The 18,965-nt window shown below is 29.8% G+C and overlaps 1 protein-coding gene across 2 annotated transcripts in view; it reads left to right on the top strand.

The window, feature by feature from the left end:
• Window positions 1–18,965, top strand: part of LOC129224690 (complexin-like) — a 677,646-nt gene that overhangs the window by 210,573 nt on the left and 448,108 nt on the right. The window contains exon 1 of one of the 2 annotated variants that reach the window (XM_054859238.1): window positions 2,624–2,788. The exons of the other annotated variant lie outside the window; for it this stretch is intronic. The gene's annotated coding sequence lies outside the window, so the exon portion shown is untranslated. Of the gene's footprint in view, window positions 1–2,623; window positions 2,789–18,965 lie in introns of those variants that run through there. 2 annotated transcript variants of the gene reach the window in all.

The following is an 18,965-nucleotide window of genomic DNA, read 5'->3' as shown; positions in this document are numbered from 1 at the left end:
ATAAAGGTTTTCCTCCATGGATAACGATAAACCCAAATTTGTTTTTTAATCAACCAACCGAAATTATTTCACTAGAAAGCCAATTTTGAAAAAAAAAAAAAAAAAAAAAACACTTTCAGCGTTGGCTTAGCCGACCATTCAGTTGGGCTTTTTTCTGCATGGGTCAATTTGTTTTTCTCCTTTCTTAATTTAAAATTCTAATTTTTGCTCAAATCAACTATCTTGTATTAATCATCAATTCTGACTTAAAACACATCAACATTTTGCATAGCTTGTGATCAGAAAATTGCATTTAGAAACTGAAAAATTGAAATAAACTTATGTATATTCACAGCACTGTAATTTTAACTAATACATTAGCGAGTTTTCAAATTTATGATTAAATAAGCTTTTTTGTTTTAGGCGATGGCTTTTGGTTTTTTAGTTGCTTTCGTGGTGTTTTATATTTAATATATTAAAAAAAAATATTAGTGATTTATATCAATTTTTAAAGGAGTGAATAAATGATAAAAGGCCAGAATGTATGTTAAAGTAATTTAAAAGAGATTACTAACTTTCATTTTTAATTGAGTACTATTTATAGTCGCGTAATACGTTGTATATTTTTATTATCTCCTAAGTTGTTAACCAAATAAAAACGTTTTTAAACAAAACAATTCGTTGAACGTCTTAAGAGACTAGTTTTTCTGATTTGTCTCTACTATTTTAAATCAACAAATAAAATTTATTTTTGCTGAGCAAGGTATATCATAAAATAATTGTAACTTTAAAATATCATTTTTTTGTCATACCCAATGTGAATAAATCACAAAATAAACTTTAAAAACATCTCACGATACTTTACTTTAAAACTCTAAGCTTAAAAAAATTAATCAATTGGTAAAAAAACGAATACCGTATGCTCAACCCTTGCAGTACAAAACAAATCATCATTGTAATATATTTTGTAAAGGATCAAATAAACCGAGATAAGTTTTATAGTGTTTTAATAGAAGGAATATATTGCTTTAAACATTTATGAGGCATTTGAATAATAATGAAGTTCTATTAGCAAAAAAAAATGTTGTTTAAGTTCAAGAACAATTCGAACATTTTTGCATGTGAACAATATCGATATAGGAAGTTGGAGCTCTCTAAAGTTCTTTATGGAATTGCTTGAAAAATCTGAGCGTATATTTCTTACTTTTAATTTTTTTTTTAATGTCTTGCGATTAGTTTTTAGATTTTAAATGAAAACTTTTTAATCTGATTTCTCAAATGTGGAAAAGGAAATAATCTCAGGAAGTGTAACATTTCATATCAACACTTCCTGAAAAAGAACTACATATGCTACTAATAATTCACGTTCTTCCTAAAGCAAACTTGTTAATTCGCACATAGCTTTGAAATCTTTCTTGCTTTTAAACAACCGTTTCATTAAAAATAATCTCGTAACTTCCTCTATCTAGCAGTGAATCTTTTGCAGCTAATTCTAAAAACCAAGCTTGAGTTCTTGAAACAATATTTTGTGAAAAATGTTGTAAATGCGTGCTAGCTCTAAAAAATGAGTTCACGCTATTTTGAGTATATACTACTAGTTCTTAGATTTTGAAAAAAAAAGATCTAATATATTTGAACAAATAATTATTACACATTCGACCTCATTCAAAAGAACATGTAAGACGGACACGATGATGGTTATTAATTTTATTTTTAGTATGTGCAACTGATTTTTTAAGGGAAGAAAAACGGCGACAAATCAAAGAAAGAAATAGAATAAATCGGAGGGGGGGGGGAGGGCTAACAATAAAGAAATTGTAATCTTTTCAGGAAGTAGAAACTTTCCTTGTGAAGTCCACGGATACGTTTTCTTCTCTCTCTCTCTCTCTCTCTCTCTCTCACCTTTATTATTGTTTTTTATATGCTTTTAAAGTTTTTTACTGATTTCTTTCTCTTCTGTTTTCATTCATTTTTTTAATGCAGGTTACATTTTAATTTGAAATTAATTTTTAGATGTTTGATGCATTATAGTAGGTAGTAAGAGTGAGGAAAAAAACGGTAAAATATTTCTACTTCTATGGCGACATGCTTAATTAATGTTAAATTTAAATTTTACGTAAATATACGCTTCTTCTTTCACAACAATCATTAATCTAGAAAATAGTCTGGTTTTTTTTAGTTCTAAATGTATTTATTCTTAATAGGAAATTAATTTTTTTTATGTTTTATCAGTGTTTTTTTTTTTAATTTTTAATATTACTTTTATATATGATTCGTTTTTTTTACGTTCATTTTTCTTTCCTTCTCTTTACCATTTCTTGAGTTCATACTGCTGCTGGAAAACTGAATACTTTGAGAGAAAGTAGCAATTATTTTGCTTCCTTTTAAAGTAGCAATTTAGATTGAAACAACGATCCTTAAAAACCGCCGTTATCCAAATAAATGCACAAAACTTCGGCCGAAGTTTTCCGAAAGCTCTAAGTTTAATGGACCCCTTCTTAACCCAATAAAGCAGCGCCACTCTAGGACAAATTGTTTGGCGGTAGGATAGATGCATTTGGCGAGAGAAAATCGTTTATTGCAACCCTATCTTGGGGGGCTGCGCGCTATCGGCCGTCCTATCGTCAAAAGTGGTTCGGCTAGAAGAGCCAGAGCAGAAGAGAAACCGAGTGCGTGTCAGCCAGCCAGCCCCCAGAGCAGGTGTGCGTGTGTGCGTCCATCTGTCTGTCCGTCAGACCGCCCCCCCTTCCAGCTCCCTCCTACCCCTTTTCTTGCTGTCGACGATGTAGGCTACGGTAGTTTAAAAACAGTAAGTCAGTTTTTTTAAATATTTAAAGAAGGTTTTGTAAAAACACAAATGTGATGAAAGTTTTTTTTTTTTTTTTTTTTTTTCTCTTTGGAAACACTTTCGATTTTCGATTTCAAATCTTTAATTTAAATAAATGTGCATCGCGTTACACTAATTACTTAATTATAAGTTATATAAGTAGTATTTTGAATTTATAATGTTTTCTTTCTTTTTCAATTTTGTTTTAAAATATTAGCAAACGTTTGATGTGTATTTCTAGTTCAATACTAACAATATTGCATGTTTTAATCAAAACGCAAATGTGGTAACAGTAGCATCCAACAATAGTTTCCCAACGTCAATATACAACTATGAGTGCTTTAAATTTTATAAATTCAAGTCAAACATTGACATATTATAAGTTTGAAAATTTGTAATTTACGATATGTTTATATATATCTTTTGCCTTTGATATTTAAATATTATAACTATTTTTTATGAAGCAGGAAAAAATAACCAAATGAAGAAAAAAAAGAAAAAAGATGCTTGTCCACAATGGTATTTCTTTTTTCTTCGGGAAGTAAAAATACTTCTTCCGTTTTCTTTTCAAACTTACAAAGTTTACCTTTTCTTTAAATTAAACATTAAATGTTTTTTCCCCATAAAAAATTAAAATTGCATCTCCTAAATCAATTTTAGTATACGTAGCATTTGCTTGTAAACATTGTTTTAAAATCTTTTCTATTTTACAACTGTGTAAACAATTATTATTTATTGTATCGTTATGAGTTTGAGCGGTAGTAAAGTACTTTTCACTAAACACAAAATAAAAAAAAACTTTTGCTACAACGAATTAATTTAAAGTTAAATAATTTTGGTTTAATATTTTTTTTACAACTAGTTACCCATCTTTGGCAACAACCTCGAAACTTTAAAATGTGTTACCAGGGAAGAATCTTGCTGCTACATTAACTACTGAAACTGACTTTTGCCCGGACATTTTAATGCAAATAAACATTTATGCATATAATCGTAAACTATTTATAGACAAAAAAATTTTGCAAAGCATATTACATCCGTAAAAAAATCAAGTGTTTTATTTCTACAGACGTAATTCTATTTGAACGTAAGGTCACCTTGAAGCTTCGGAACTTTTAACTATTTCCAAACTTTGCTCACTTAGAAATAACAACTGAATAGAATCACTCAAAGTTGTAACATTTATGTGTATATAACTATCCGTAAATTTATTGCTTCATTATGCTTTATATAGTTTAATAAACTTTTACACTTTCAACGTATATGAAGAGTCCTACTTTGCAGCCAATGAAAAAGAAGCGTCGAATGTTTGACCAATCAGAGCTCAGGGGAACGCTGGAAAATATTGACCGGCATAGATTCCGCTATTCTAAAGTTACGTAAGAAGAAAGCTGAGGAAATTAGTTAAAATAATTTATTAAAATATGCAAAACTATCTGAGATTAGATTAAAAAAAAAGAATGTATAAGACATTCGCAACGCTCTATTGGTTTTCTAAGAACGAAAAATGGAAAGGAAAAATAATGAAGAATTTGTGTCTATACATTAGGATAAATTTTTATCAAATATTAAATTATTGACTCCTTAACTTTAAAAAGAAATGTTATGACACTCGGTTTTGAGAAAAGAAGTTTAAATGTATGAATGGAATTTACGTCTGTTTTACCTCGCTGCTGATGCCAATAACAAAGCCTTCAAAGCAATGAGATTTGAAATTCCAAGCACAGCGAGCTTTGAAATTTACTTCACTTCCAAAATGATGCTTATTAAGTTTTATTTTAAATATATTTTAAGGAAAATTTGAATTGTTTCATTTTATCACTGTTTTAACGAAATAAATTTACAAACGTAAAGTGTGGATAAAATATTACGCCAGAAACTATCACACAGTACTTACTAATTATGTATTGTAAAATAAATTTTCTGTTCATAAAATGTGAACATCCAAAATCTTCTATTTGAATTAGAAAGAGATTGTAGTGCAGAAGACGAAAAATCCTAAATATATTATCCGATGTTATAATCTTAGTGAAAAAAGGGTGAGGTTCTTGCTCTTTGGGCAATATATTTAAAAAACAAAAAGGTTGGACAACAACACAACATTCGTAAATATTTTAATTAACAGTTCCATTACGCTTCAATCTGACTTTTAACTTTCTGCTGTCAATTTTTATTGGTTAGGGATAGAGAAAAATTTGCACCTTCAGTTTCTGCAAAAATTTTTAAATACATCCAGTGCTACAGTGGAAGTAAATATTTGGGGAAACTCAGCTTTATTATTCAATGATCTTTCTACAACAAAAAGTGGTTTTGAACCTATTTATATAACGATTGCATTATTTTTGCACTGAAAAAAATAAACAAATAAACAAATTTTTTTTTTTTTTTGGAAAAGGCATCCCCCGCTCTAAGCACCACATATGGGTAAAAATAATACAATAATTTTACAGAAGAATTTTTGAAACGAACAAATAAACAGACAAAGCAAAATTAAAACTACAAAACTGAAAAGTTTTGTTTGTTGTGTTTGTTTTATATTTGATTTGCAAAAGATAAAATGTAATATAAAAAAAAACCTTTTTTTTTTCAACAATTTTTTTTCTTAGCTACGGCAATAGCATTTTTATTCTAAGAAATGTAAAAAAAAAAAGAAGAGGAGAGGGGACGGGGTTATAACAACGTTATTATTTAAAATTTCGGATCGCATCATTCAATTTGTTTTAAGAAATGTTACACCCATACGATTTAATTTTTTACTCCAAGTTTCAGATACAAAGAAAAACTGTTCTTGTTTTAAAGGTTAAAGTTATGTTCTCAGAGTTATTTTCAAACGAAAAATAAATATATGTATATATTTGCTAAAATTATTAATATCTTTCAGATAAAAAAGGTTACGTCAATCCGTGATTACTAAAAGTAATAAAACGTAGTTTTTTTTTTTTGTTTTTTTTGTGTTTCTTTTTAACGTAAACATTTTCTTTATTTGAGAAAAATTCGAATCCTATTAAAATAAAATTCTCTAAACCCCATATTTTAAATACTCAAAACTTAGTCCTTCTCTTTCTCTGCATGATCCAATTTATGTTTATGAGAATCCCGCATTAAAATTTCCGGTTGAAAGTCACGATTTTGATGACAGTGTTGCGACTTTGTATGTAGCCGTTCCCTTGATAATCACACTATTTTCTCGCTTAATGATCTAGCGCTCTTTGAGAGAAAAGAACAAATGACAAAAGTACTTTTTCCAGTCTTAATAGAGTTTTAGATTTTTATTTCTTTTGATACAACGTGCTTAAAATAGATTTATGAAATGGGACTGGTATAGTTTAAAACGACTTAAACTATCGATGTAAATAATAGATGAAATTTGATCTAGGTTTGATTTTGTGGGTTCGTCTATAAATGATGTCACGCTTTGATAGGAGGAAGGGTATTCGTGAAATTATGAGTTTCAAAAAACAGTGTGACATCACGCACTTTGGTTGAAATAAAAATTTAAGATGTATACTATCGGTGGGCAGGTAACAGGCTGTACATGCAAATTTCTATTTTATGTCTTTATTTCTTTCTTTATTTATTTTGCATTTTTGTCATCTATTGTACATTAGCTTTGTTGTACAATCGTGCTTATTCGATTACCGTTGAAAACAAAGCACAAAAATGAGCGCGTTAATTCCAATATTTTCCTATTATTAGTATTTAATTCAAAACACGTTTATTCAAATACCTTGAAAACTCATTTCTGCAGGTACTGCCGTAGACCTACCCACTGCAGTATGGCATGGCATGGGACAAAGAGACGGAGGAGGGAAGGTACACTGTGTCACTTTATAACAAAAAGGGGGAGCCTGCCCGGATCTAAGAAATTTTGCCCCCCCCCCCAAAACAAAATATGTAGGGTCCCTCCCAAGAGGGCATCAGAGTATATTTGTAACGTTAATAATTCTTGGTACTAGTTTATTTCAATATTTTCTTCAATTTCTTCGCACCTGGGGGTTTGCGGGTACGCATATTCGAGCCTGAAGGGGATGTTTAAAGATGTTGATTAAAAGTGTGACGCCATTTATTGGCAGACCCCACGCTAACATTTTTGCTTGTTGCGCACATTAGTGCTAGGAATTTTTCTCGTGGGTTTTCAAAGAGCACTTAAACCCTAATATAAAGTATACTTCTTTTTGACTACAATAAGCCCTTTGAGTCGAAAAACTACGGGTGCATTTGAGGTGGTAGTAGTTGCTTCGGGTTCCGAGGTTTACATTAGTCCACATTTGTTCACTGAGGAGGATACTATATGGGATATGACCCAGAACTAATGACTTCTTGAAGATTAAAACTCACAATATTACCTACATGTACAGATAATAACCTCAAAACGATATTCATTTTTTGATTCTGGTAACTTCTTTCAAGATTGGATTTGAGGCCATTTTGTCCTCAGGTTTATTAATATGTACTTTTCTTTATGTATATTCTTTGTAATAAAGGTACCGTTTACTATTCGAAACGAATGTTCCGTACCTAATGGGGATTCAAGACTCATTTGTTTGTAAAATTGATAACCTTAAAACCACATGCTTTTGCAGACTCTCGAAACAGTCATGAACCTTTAATCTAAGGATAGTTTCCACAAGCTCTTTAATTCATTTCAATCTATTTTAATTCTATACAAATAATATACCAAATGTGATCGAGAGCTAGAGAAACCATACAACTTGAGAATCAAGACTTAGAATGCTCAAATGATTATCTCCAAAAATTTTCATTATAAGTTTTATGTATGTGTAAGAAATTACAGGGATATGGATATCGCGCATTAAACATTAATATATTAAAATATTATAATGTTTAATGCGCGAAATATATACAAATATAATGTATTAAAAATATATACATTAAACGCGAATGTTTGCAAAAATTGGTTCTGTATTATTAGTTAACTTATAAACTTATAACTGAGGTCCTTCCTAAAATCATCTTTAAATGTCTTAACACGCATTTTTTATATCACTGGTTTCAGTTACATTTTACAGTCTTCTTCACTTGTAGGGTTTTTTCTCTTGTCTACATTTGAATGAAGCGAAGAGGGGGGGGGGAGGGATACAAATGGAATATTTGTTTTCCTTTTGTTTTTGTATTTTGTTTTCGAATCAAATTTTATTTAAATGTCCAAGACTAGTTTCAATACATGTTCTGCAACATAGATAGACATGAAAACTTAAAAAAAAAAGCAAGTTTGTTGCGAACTGAAGAAAAAAAAAAAAAAAAAGTTTTATACATATTAATTTTTCCAATATTGGACATTTTAATGTGATTCAATGGTTAACTCTCTAAATATCACCAATAGTGGCCGAAATGAAACGGAATTTAAAAAAAAAAAATTGTCACTAAGTTGCCGAAAACACTTGGCGACCAAAAGCTAGGTGATACGTCACCAATTGTTTGCCAAATTATAACATTACTTGAGTTTGCATTGATATTAACAATGATTTCACCCCAAGAAAGGTGTAAAAGACTCCCTTAGGAACAGCGGAATGCAACCGAAAGGAGAGGTGCACAACTAGATCTTACTAGGAGTCTCCGTACCAAATTTCAACTTTCTATTACATATCGTTTTTGAGTTATGCGACATACATACGCACATACATACGTACATACAGACGTCACGAGAAATTTCGTTGTAATTTATTCAGGGATGGTCAAAATGGATATTTAGGGTGTCTATACATTCTTATGCATATTATTAACACGTGTGGTCGGCTTGAAAAAAAAAACTCAACATTCATTTGGGGGTCAGCAAAATGGAAATTAAGGTCAATTTTTGGGTCAAATTTTTTTTGCGTATACAATACTTCCTTTACTTCGTAAAAGGAAGAAAAAAAACGTGATTAATAATAATTAAAGTACATAAAAAAACTTGTTTTCTTCCAACTCACCTAAGGGATCGCATTTGACACTGGTGGTAATAAATGGGACACTAGTTTAAATTTAAGAAACGTCAAGGGAAATATATTTTATGAATACAGTCGCACCCGCTTAATAGAACGGTCATTTTGCCACGAAAAAGTATTCTAATAAGCGGGATATTCCATTAACCGGGATCAAAATACCACATTACTTCGGTTTGGTACATTGAAAATGTATTATATTAAGCGGGATATTCTTTTAACCGATATTCTAATAAGCGGGCTCGACTGTACGTTGAGTACTGACACATGAATAAAAAACAGTAGAGCATTGTGTTGGTTTCCTTATGATGATGAAAACAAAAATATCTTACTATACGAAAATTGTTGAATTAATTGCCAACTAGTAACTTGCGTTCAGATAGACTTTTTAGCTCAGCAAGAGCGTTCTCCAATTGGCATTCAATATCAGCACAATTAACAACTAAAATAACTTATTGCAGCGCAGAACACTCTCAAAGAACTACTAAGCATTGTTTAGAACTAAGCTAAATAAAATTTCAAAATTATTAATATTTCTATGCATTAAAAATGCAAAAGTGTATCTCATTAACTATCACGTGGTGTATCCCATTCAACCACAACAAAGCTTTTCGAACATAACTTTTAAAATGATAGTGCTGAAATTAAATAAAAATATCTTTTAAAGAGAGTAAAGGAATAATCAAATTATATATAACAGTCCTAATAATCCGTGAAAACGCATTTTTGCACCAATCTTACATTAATTCCGTCATGAAATCTATTTTATTTTTTGCAAATCTTTAAATACATAAAAATAAAATGAAATGTGCGTACTTTTTATTTCTATGCAAGATGAAGGTGACTGAAATTGTTGAAGACATTAATTTTTCGATCTTTGCAATTTGACTATGTACCGAAAACATATTTCCAGTTTAAAACACCGAAATTCCTATACATTGCCGAATTTAAAACTGTATTTTCAAAAACTGAGTTTTCTCTAAAGTTCTTCGCACTTCAAACTATCATAAAAAAGATCAAAATGTTTTAATATAGAAAAATGCATTCAGATAGGAGATTAAAAAATTCCGTTTATTTTATCCGAAACTTTTCCGCTTTAATCGTTTGCAACGGTAAAGTACCACGGCATCAGCTGGAAAGGGAAATTTATTCAAGAAAAAAGAAAAAAAAAAATATTTGAAACTGAACTAAAACTGCTGCTCATTCGAAATGGAAATTTATTCAATTCCAGGTTGTGTGTGCGCTATCAAAATTCCTGCATTTAAACTCATCATTTGTATATTGTCTTTGTAAGGAAAAAGTAAAACTAAAATTGAAACTCACTTTAGATTAAAACCACAATCTGACTCTTTTATCAGAGCAAAACGTAATAAAGGCACCAAAGTTGCTTTTTAGAAATCTAATTTTAAAACCGTTTGATAGTTTTAAATTTAAATGTCAAACAAATGTATTGAGCTTGCATAATTTAATATTATTTGGTCATTTATATGTTTTATATGTTTTGTTCTTTATTATTTTTTTTCACTTTTTTAGCAGAGCGTTTTGCCGAAAAACTTTTTAACAAGCATTTGTTTAGTACGACTTGTATTCATTATCCTAAACAATCAGAGAATGAAAAGAGAAAGTATTGGTCATACTTCATCAATATAACGTATTATGCTATAACTATGTAGCTTCTAAAAACCGCAAATAAATAAAACAAAGAAAATAATGGAAGAAAATTTTATTTAAACATATTTTATCGAAAACAAACCTTGATTTTCTAATTGTATTGTTTGTTCAAAATAAGTTTCTTGATATTGCATATGTTCGATACATATAATATTATCTTCCTTAAACAAAATATTTTTTAACAGCAGCAAACAATACAGAATAAATAAGTAAATAAATGTCAGCTGAACTGCTACTAGAAAATTAAGTCGTTTTTTGAGAATTATTATTGAATGGCACAATAATATCTGTGATTACTTTACTATCATTGTCTTCTTATTTATGTCTAACTTAGTAAAATCATTTAAATGCACACTATTTGTAAACAATGGTAATGAATGGGACACTATTTTAAATTTAAGACACGTCAAGGAAATATATTTTCTTAATATGTTGAATACTGACACATGTAGAAGTTATGTAAGGATGACTTTTGTAAATATACACTTAAGATAATATAGAAGACTATTTCAATCTATCTTTCCCAAAACCAATATTTTGCTATTTCTGAAGTATAGATATTAACATTCACTTAAAAATTAACGCAGAAACACTTTTTTTTGTCTGAATAACTTATTGAGGAAAGTAACTTTTGTGTTTGTCCGAAATTTGTTTCCATGTCACGTTTGAATGTAACAAACTTAGTGAGATAACCGGCTGGTTTTTTCTTAATAAAAAATTATAATTTAAATGCTACCTTATCACTTAACTAACATTCATGAGAAAGAAAAAATATTATTAGACATTTAACTGTAATCGTTTAATGTTTAATACGCATTTCTTTTTATTTTTATTGAAGTGTATAAAGAAAAAAGAAGGAGAAAACTTTGAAACAAACTTATGCCTTAATGGCCTATCCAATGAAATATAAGTAAGAAATTGGAAAGAGCTACATCTCTTCCTTCTTGTTTATACCAATTTTAGAAATATTAATTTAAATTGATTGAAATGATGTCTACGCGGGGCTTTTTTTACTTCATTCAGATATTTATTTAAAAAATAGATAGATGACTAAATTATCAGTGCAACGGGGGAAAAAATAGTGGTGCAATAGTTTTGCAAGAAAAAAAGTAATGGATTGATCCTGTTTAAGAACATAACTTATATTCTCTACATTAAAAGAAATTATGAAAGGAAGTCTGAGGCGGGCCTGCATCTAGGAGACTCCATATCATCTACAGCCTTCAAATTTTGTACAAAATTACTTCGAGCACCGGGGAGGCAACTGGGGTTCTATGTATCAAATTTCAAATTAGTTTTTTTCATAATGATTTTCTGAGCTCAAATTTCACATAAATTGCAGGGATGAAAGAATTCTCACACCCTTTGACATTCGATGTCTTTCGAAAACGATTTTTTCTCTTAATCAAATACAGCTTGTTCCTAAATCCTCAATTCGCAACTCCAATAAGCTATAGGATGCGCTGCAGCCACTGTCTAAAGGTGGATGAAAAAGGTAAAACAAACAAATGCCGCAACTTATAACTTGCTTTGACGCTTAGTGAATGACTAATTTTTCATTGTGTTTATGGGAAGCTTTCTTTTTTTATTCTTCTAAAATTACATTACACCATGAACTGTCTGAAGCCTGTAATTTTTTCCTTTCCCCCCAAAAAAACACGTGGAATGGAATGTTTTACCCTTCTGTAATGTTGTTAATCACCGCAAGGTAGCGTATTCGAGCTCTGGAGTTGCGAATTAGTTAGAATAACAGATATAACAGCTTCTATTTAAGCGGAAAGTCCAAGGCTAAACTCAATTCAAGCCCGGAGCTAAAGAGCAAAATATATTACTTGAGACCACGATTTAAAAGTGACTTCAAAAACGTACAAAATTGCCGTTTTGCAATGCTCAGGAGACTCTTAGCATCTATAACTATGCAAGTTGGTATTGAAACTCGGGAAAGGGGTGCTCTTCAAAGCGTTTTCTTTCATGCTCCAAATCCTCGGCTATGCATATTTTTATTAAGTTATTTTTTGTTTGGGAGGGAGTGGGATTGTTTACTCATTATGAGCTCCCTACTTAAATTCCATTTTCAACAAGAATGGGAGAAGGTTCTTCATTTGTTTACGGAACTCATGAAACTTTTGTTTTACTTGATCTGTCTAATGGCTGACTTAAATCTTTGTGAATCAAATAAGATTGCAAAGCAATCTTCGGGGGTTTGTGAGCGTCAACAAGTGGGGGGCGGAACTCCCTAGTATATTAAATTAATAAACATATTACGTTATTTGTATTTCTTAATCGTCGTTTAAGTGAAAATTCTTATTGTGACAACTTTTAGTGTTCAATGTAAGGTTTACAATGTTTTCTTTTTCTTCAGAAATTTGTGTTTTAATAGTGTACTTCACTATTTTGATGCTGATTAGTTTTTTTCGTATACATACGACTCCTACCTCAAATGTAAACCGTGTCTTTTATTGAAAAAAATAAAAAATAAATAAAAAATAGGAGCATACGTGAAGATGTTTTTCCTCTTTTCCCAGGTTTAGGAGAATACGAAACTCTTACTAGCAAACATTTTTTGAAATAAACCTACATTCATGTAAATATAAATTCTTTTTCACTCAAACATACAAGTATTTCTCCTTGTGTACACATTTTACTAATCGCGTAAATGAAAGTCCTAATAAGTACAAGTCATACTATTTTACAGATGTGCAAGAACTATTAGTGGGTTCTTCTTTTCGAAAGGTTATTTCATAAAATTGTTTTACTTTTACTTGAAGCAATATAGTTTCTAATTTTTGCGATAAATATAACAAATATGAAACCTATTTATTAGTATCATAAATCAAAAGCAGTAAATTGTTGTAAACCTTAGAATGCTATTTTTGTAACAACTATAAACTCCTTTTCTAGAAAGTTCAGTAACAGTCTTTCAAGGATTACGTGAGGATTCTTTCCTTTTTCCCCGGAATTTTCGTGGATAAGAAACTACCTTGTCAGCTAAAACTTTATAAAATAAAACTTACTCATGCATGAGCCTACACAGAGGAACTTCAGTTTAAATTGAATCCTTTCATTGAAAATGGAAATTTATTCAATCTTCGCGGTCCCGACCTACTGAATTCTTGCATTTAAACTCCTCATTTGGGTACTGCCAAGGGACAAGATCTATTCCAAAGTTTGAAATACCACCGACCCTTCAGAGAAGATTGCTGACTTCAAACGCTCCGACTAGTGTATAAATATTCATTTTAAACTTCAAACCTTATCTCTATTCTGATGTACGATACGTGTGATAGTGACAATATCGAAGAATAGTTTTGTCTTTGTAACGTTGCAATATATATAGTTTGTAACGTATTTCGCGTATTTATATTAAACTTTTATAAAATGTTATTATGGAAATTTTCCTCATTTCGACAATCAGTTATGGAATAAATTAAAAACTATATTAGAATGTATTCATTCCGTTTTGTTAACCACGTTTCGAAAATTCATTTTGGCGTATATTTTTAGGTTTAAATCGTATAATTTGTTGAATGTTGAAGTGGAATAATGCAAAATTACCATGATAGATTTCCAAAAGAGACCAGACGATTTATTTAGCATAGCAATAAGTTTTAATCGCAAACATTTAATTTAAAATTCCGTTAAATTGTATATTTTAAGTTATTGTTAATTTATCTGCATTATGAACATTCTATATTATTGAATTTCTTTGTTTCTAAGTTTTTAGAATGAGTGATTTCTTTTCGTAAATAAAGATGATGTGGTAAAAGTTATTAGGTCATGAATTTTAATGTTCATTTCTCTAAATAAGTCGAAATCGTTTTATGCTGATTGCTTCACAACGTTATTGTTTCATAAAAAAGCTTAAAAAAAAACCTAATGAATTTAAAAAAATCATATTAATTGTCATTCAATAACATTGTAACCTATAAACATCTTTTTAAATTATTCTAATCGTCGTCATGGACAAAAAATAGTGAATGTTTTTAACCTTTGTTTTTCAATAATATTCATGCAAAGAAGCAAATCAGTGCATTTTACAGCTTTTATTTGACCAAATAGTATTGCTAGTTTTTTTTTTTTTTTTTTGAAATCTTAATGTTTTTTCCATCAATAATAATTTCTTTGTATCTAGATAAGCCTTTTCTGTATAACATGGTGCAAACTTACTTCGTAATATGCTCAGAAAAGAAATATGTTGTTACATTAGTGCATTATTTCCAAACGACTCGCATAGAAAATTGTAACTTGTTTTGCTTACGGTTGTTTTCTTATTTCGTGTTCAACGGTTTAGTTTAAGCTCTAATCGTTGAAGTATACTGATATAAAAATAATTAGTCATGAACATAAATACAATAAATACATATTTTATCAAATTAACTTTTGTGAGCCTTGTTGTATGTATTTAAATAGATTTGAATACCGGCAATAAAAGAGCAAACTAACATGAAGAGCTTTATTAATTTTTTACGTCATCCATTCTTTAACGTTGACTTTTTAAACAAATATCGATTCTCTTATTTGTTCTTATCAAATTCGGAAATAAATTGTTTCTCATTTTAAAGAAAAAAAATAACGAAAGAAACGATAGTGTACTACTCTGTTTCAGGATGTTCCCATGTGTACTAGCTATTGATTTATTGAGGGATGAAATTTAAAGCTTGGTAGTGTAAACGCTAAAAGAATCAACAACTTCTGAAAAACAACTTTCGACTGATGCCTATGTATTAAAAAAAAATATGTATTAATGTGTCTTTAAAACTCCTCTCTCCCCTTCGATTTTTCAAAGCCCACGTGCAAAAAGTTCAAAATATAGTTAAATTTAATTGATGTAAAAACGCATTTAAACGAAAACAAAGAGGAAACGTCATGTGTTAAAAGTGTTGGATCCAATTATAATTTACGACATTTAAGTATCTTGAGTTCCAATCTTTAACTTATTCCTTATGCAAGCAAAGACCAAATAAATCTGGAACAATTATTAAAACTAATATTTTTATGACATGAAAAATATGTTTTTCGCTTTGGCGTTGTGTTCTATCGAATAGTCTTGATGTGCCTTTCCAACAGGATTTGTTTTTAGCATGAAAATGCTCATTACTGTGCTTTTACACTTCAACAGAACCTAATCTTTAAAATTGTAAACAAGAACTAAATTCTTGTTTACATTATTGATACTTTTAAATTGTGTTTCAAATATTCACGATTTTTTTTCCAAAATTTCCTTAAAAACATTGTGCGTAAGTAACATTTGAAATTTAAATATTTAAAGTAGTGAAGAGAAAAAAATACAGAGAAGTAAAAAATGTTGGTTGCAAGCATTTCAAAGTGTTATATTCAAACATACATACGAGGGGGAACCCAAAAGAAACCGGACTAATGGTGCGATGCCAATCCTAGATGTAGTACAGTGTTCTCCAGCTAGAGGGTTTAAGTAGATACCTTAACAAACCAGCTGTGCAAGTGGCGTCAGTGTAATTGATACCGTCTGATCGTAGGGTTGGTTTTCTCAGGTGCTGTTTCTTTCCGCCTGCGAACTCATTACATGGCAGATTTAAAAGAACAAACCAAACTTGAACTTTTGCTTCTCCTGCTTGAAAAGTCAGCAACGGATTAGCGTACCAAATGTTTCAACAAGCTTTCAAGACCGTTGCTATGAGCCGTACATAAGTTTTCGAGTATCTGGGCGCTTTAAACGCGGTAGCATGAATGTTGAAGTTCATGCTCGCTCTGAGCGCCCTACAACGTCTCAAAATGATGAAAACGTTGAAAAAATCTGCCAAAAAATCAACGAGAGTGGACGTTTTACGATTGACGAAAATTTAGAAGAAATAAGAGTGAGTTGGAGCTTGCTAGGGCGATTGGAAGGATGGTTACTTCACAATGATAAAGCTCCCGTACACACAAACTTTACTATTAACCGCTAATTGGCCTCTCAGGGGTGGCCAGTCGTTCTTTGAGCCCCGTATTCGCCAGACCTTTTCCCTGTGATCTTTTTATGTTCCCTAGGATAAAAAAAATCTGAAAATGAAGCGTTTTGATGATGTAGAGGCTGTAAAAACTACTTCGCAACAGGGCACTGGACATGGTCAAAGTTAAAGAGTTCCAGGGGAGCTTCTAACAGTGAAAAAAAGGAATTAACAAATGTATTGCATCTAAGAGTGAACACTTTAAAGGAGACAAGGAAATTTTGTGAACAAACTAACATATAAATATTTTAGTAAAAAATCCGGTTATTTTTGGGTTTCCCCTCGTATATACAGATTTACACGATTATCTAATAAATAAATAAATACATAAATACATATATAAATATATATATATATATATATATATATATATATATATATATATATATATATATACAATTGTACGAAGAATGACTTCTTTTACTGTAAAGGAGCATGAATAAAAGTAAAAAAAAAAAACGCGTTACATTTCACTTTTCAATGTGTTAAGTTGTTTTTAAATACAATTGAAAAAACTTATAGTATACTTTGGTTCTTTAATAATGCTGCATATATCACCTTCCGGACTATTTTTAATCATTATCTGTAAGATTTAGAAACTTCCTTAAAATACCTTTAGGCTGATATTATCATACCTGAACACACTAATAATTTTCTATTTTATTCAAGAATTCTTAGCATCATTTATTGCTTGAAATGGACAATCAAAGTTAGCATTTTTGTTATTTAAGAAGTTGAAAATCCTTTTATTCATAACTTTGAAATTTGTTCAACTTTTTGTCAACGCCATTTGCGTAATTTATTTTCTCCACGAAAGAATTTAAAATACCCAGCCTCAAGGCACTATTGATAGGCATTATTGCATTTTTTTCTTTTCAGTACAATCTTAAAATATATTCAAAGAGTAAGGTTTGTTCATGATGCATATTTAAAGAAGTAACATTTTCTTCAGCTATTGGTACGCATTTCTTCCAGTAACTACGAATAAGATTTTACGTATGCATTTTTCGTCTGATTTTAAAGACACTTCTTTCAAATGCTTAAAAACAAATTACTCGTTCAAAATTAGGCACATAATATTGAAACCATTTGCCGTTGTAAAAATTCTTTATTTTAAAAGCTTTTTGTGAGTGTTTATTTTATTTTTTTTAATTTCCAGTTTGCGCCGTTTTTAGTTTTCGCTACATTCATTCAAAACTCATTTTTTCAGGAAAAAAATATCGTCACCTCAGTGTATCAGCCAGATATTTAAGAATAAAATATCCTTTTGTTCCTTTGAAGCTAGGATACATTCGTTCAAATTTCGGTTGTAGGTAATTGAGTTTGAAATGCGCACTCGTTTTCAAGTATTGAAATTTATATTTTACGGTTTTGAGGGGCAAAGAGAGAATAATAATTGCGAGCATAAAAAATATTAAGTGTTTTACCTCTAAAACATTCATTATGATTATTTGAAATCTTTCTTTTGGTAAATTTAAATAAAACTTTTCAACCAAATCTTTCCAAATAACGAAAAAGTATTCCATGACTTACAGTCACGGATATATTTGGGAATTTTTTCCTTTTCTCAAACATTTCTAGAGGAGTAAAATTTCTTTTAGAGAAGCAAATTGTACGAAAATGTTAAGACCATGATAATGATTAAGTCAAAAAATAAAGAAAGAAATAAATAAAAAAGTAAAATAGATGCTCACTGTTTTGATATTGATCATTTACAATATTTGACATTTTGTTTAAAAACAAATACAAAATTTTGCAGCGTGATTCGATTCGATCGAGCGAAGGCATATATATATATATATATATATATATATATATATATATATATATATATATATATATATATATATATATATATATATATATATATATATATATATATATATATATATATATATATATATATATATATATATATATATATATATATATATATATATATATATATATATATATATATATATATACCGCATTCCAAAAGGACTTTGATTTTAATGCATAAAAATTAATTTCAGTGAAAATAGTTTGAAAATAGACTTTAGACACCGCAAAAAATAAAAGTTCAACAACTATAATTATTTTAATATGCATAATCAATTTCTGCTACGTATTTTCTTAAACCGTAAAACAAGACTGCCAAATGGTTTATTCTTGCCTTAAATGCAGTGTAAAATCAGAATCTTTCTTATTTTCTACGCCGTCATGAATATAAATCAGCAAATTTGCAACAAATTACATTAGAGATTCAAACAATATTTAAATTTATTTCAAACTTTACAACTTGGGAAAACGAAATTCTGTTCTTGATGTAAAAATGTGACGAATCTTACTTTTGATGTTACAGTTCCCATTACGTTTTGCATTACGCGATGTAAAAATGTCCAAGCTCTTATCAGGCCTTAAAATTCAAATTCGTCCAAATCTTGAAAAATCGCAAAGATTTTATATCTCTTCTCATTATTTCCTCTTTTTCTTCTGTGCAATATTCAAATTCACATTTACTCTCCGTGGTTGACTGCACGAAATTTGAAATACCGTGCCTCCAAGGCATTATATGCATAATTACCACGGTAGATA

This window comes from Uloborus diversus, chromosome 6 (genome assembly GCF_026930045.1).
Source record: "Uloborus diversus isolate 005 chromosome 6, Udiv.v.3.1, whole genome shotgun sequence".
Classification (NCBI taxonomy): domain Eukaryota; kingdom Metazoa; phylum Arthropoda; class Arachnida; order Araneae; family Uloboridae; genus Uloborus; species Uloborus diversus.
This window is presented reverse-complemented; position numbering and strand designations above follow the sequence as displayed.